A 3,064-nucleotide genomic window follows, 5' to 3' on the forward strand; every position below is an offset into this window, starting at 1 on the left:
TGCCATTCCAGGGGCTTGAACTCAGGTCCTGAGCACTGTCCCTGAGCTTCTTTTTCCTCAAGGCTAGCACTCTACCACTTGACCCACAGCACAACTTCTGGCTTTTTCTGTGTATGTAGTGCTGAGGAATCAATTCCAGGGCTTTGTGCATGCTAGGCAAGCACTCTATCTCTAAGCCACATTCCCAGCCCAGTACACAGATTTTAAAAAGCATTTCAGAGCTGCAGCATCTTTGCAAAAATAACCTCAGTGAGAGATGTCAAAGTCCAGTTTGTTAGAGTCATGGGCTCCAATCTGGCTCATTTTCCTTTGATAATTTGTGCTGTCTCTCTATCTCCAAGGCACTGGACCACTGCTAGTAGCAAAAGCAACACAGAGCTGCAGAACAAATGATAACTATTGTATTATTATTATTGCTATTATTATTAATTTTTTGAGCCAATACTGAGGTATGAACTCAGAGCCTGGGCACTGTCCCTTAGCTTTTTTTGCTCAAGGCTGGTGGTACTCTGCCACTTGAGCCACATCTTCACTTCTAGCTTTTTTGGTGGTTAATTAGAGGTATAAGTCTCAGAGACATTCCTGCTGGGGCTGGCTTTGATCCTCAGATTTCAGCCTCTAAGTAGCTAGGATTACAGATGTGAGCCACAGGCACCCAGCTTGACTACTGTATTATTAACACTGCCAAGCCAGGCCAGCTCTACAACAGTGGCGGTGGTAAGCTATGAAATTCAGTACTGACCATCTCTGGAACCACCACTCTGCCCTGTCTGAGAGCAATTTTAAGCCTACCACCCATAGTGGCAAAAAGGGAGAGAGACTAGGTGTTAACAGCCCCTGGATATGGATATGGATATTAGGCAGAGAGATACAAAATACTCATTGCCAAACCCCAACATGATGCACTTACTTAACCCTAACTTAGGGCCTTTACTCTAGCTATTTTCTAGGCCGGTGTTGCATTCCCCCAAATAACTGCATTGCTGATTTCCTGCACAACTCCTGTTCTTTTTTCAGTGAGAACTGCCCTGCTCTTTTTAATATTGACATGTACCTCCCTCCCAGCCCCTTTACCCTGCTCTATCTTTTCTTTTCCACACAGTATTTACTACCATCTAACAAATCTATATTTCACTTGTTTTAATTATTTATAGTTTTAGTGCTGGTACTGGAGCTTGAACTCAAGGCCTCATGACCTTTTTTAACTTTTTTTTTTTTTTTTGTCGGTCCTAGGGCCTGAACTCTGGGACTGGACACTGTCACTCAGATCTTCAGCTCAAGGATAGCGCTCTACCACTTGAGCCACAGCACCACTTCCAGCTTTTTCTGCTTATGTGGTACTGACGAATGGAACCCAGGGCCTTATGCATGCAAGGCAAGCACTTTACCACTGAGCCACCTTCCCAGCCCAACCTTTTTTTAACTTTTTCACTCAAGGCTGGTGCTCTACCACTTGATCCACACCTCCATATCTGGCTGTTTGCTGGTTAAATGGAGATAGGAGTCTCTTGGAGTTATTTTTCCAGGACAGTTTTGAACTGTAATCCTCAAATATCAGCCTCTTGAGTAACTAAGATTACAGAAGTCACTGGCATTCGGCTATATTTCACTTATTATATATGTTTCCTGGAGCTTAAACTCAGGGCCTGGGTATTTATATCCCTGAGTTTTTGTGCTCAAAGTTAACACTCTACCACTTGAGCCACAGCTCTACTTTGGCTTTTTTGGAGGTTACTTGGATATAGATTAAAGAGTCATACGGACTTTCCTAACCAAGCTGACTTTGAACTATGATCCTCAGATCTATTGAATGAACAAATCTACACATCTGATAAATTCCATTATTTGGGGCTAGGCACAAGGAGAAGGATTACCCATTGTTTTAAGGTTCTAGACCTTCCAGGAAAATAGCTGGTGAATACCCCACATTCTCCCTAGTCTCCACTGAAGAACATGCCAATCAAGAGAGCTTGGAGCCCAGTGCTGGTGGCTCATACCTATAATCCTAGTTACTCAGAAGGCTGAGATCTGAGGATCACAGTACAAAGCCAGCCTGAGCAGGAAAATCCATGAGGCTCTTGTTGCCACTTAACTAGCAAAATGAGCTGAGCGCTGGTGGCTCACACCTACAATTCTAGCTATCAGGAAGCTGAGATCTAAGGATCTCGGTTCAAAGCCAGCCCAGGCAGGAAAGTCCGTGAGACTCTTATCTCCAATAAACCACTTAGAAAACTGGAAGTGGTGCTGTGGCTCAAGTGGTAGAGTACTAGCCTTGAGCTAAAGAGCTTAGGGACAGTGCCCAGGCCCCATGACCACCACCACTACCACAAACAACAAAAAAACTAGCAAAATGCTAGAAGTAGATGTATGACTGCAGTGATAGAGCATCAGCCTTGACCAAAAAAGCTAATGGAGAACAGGAGGCCCTGAGTTCACATTCCAGTACTGACACCTTCCCTACCCTCCATAAAAGAGAGATCCTGAATGTTTCAGCAGCTGTGTCTGTAGAATCCTAAACTCCTTCTCAATCTACATTCAATGAGATTGCTTACTTCTCCATAGACTTAAGCCCGTACACCATGCCATCCCAAACTAAAGCCCACCTCTGGAGCCAAGGACCTGTGTCCTGAGAAGCATGACAATCACCTGGTAAGCTTCTTCCTAGCTACCCTCCAGAGGCTCTGATTCAACAGGACTTGCATTTTAACAACTTGCCAGCCAATACACACCTCTGTCCAGGATTAGTATTAGAAGACATGGACATGAAGTGTGAGCTTCCTATTTTCTTTTCTATCAGGAGCATAAAAAAAATTAAAACAAGCTGAGACTCAGTAGCTCACATCTGTAACACTAGTTACTCAGGCTGAGATATGAGGATTGAGGTTCAAAACCAGTTCCTTCTAGGAAAGTCCATGTGATTTCTATATTCAGTTTACCACTATGACACAGGAAATGGAGCTATGGCTCAAATAGTAAAATACTATCAGCCTTGAGTGAAAAAGGGACTGCAAGTAGGCTCTAAATTCAAGTCCCAGAGCCGGAAGTGGCGCTGTGACTCAAGTGG

The sequence above is a fragment of the Dipodomys ordii genome, unplaced genomic scaffold (assembly GCF_000151885.1).
Source record: "Dipodomys ordii isolate 6190 unplaced genomic scaffold, Dord_2.0 Scaffold84, whole genome shotgun sequence".
NCBI classification, from domain to species: domain Eukaryota; kingdom Metazoa; phylum Chordata; class Mammalia; order Rodentia; family Heteromyidae; genus Dipodomys; species Dipodomys ordii.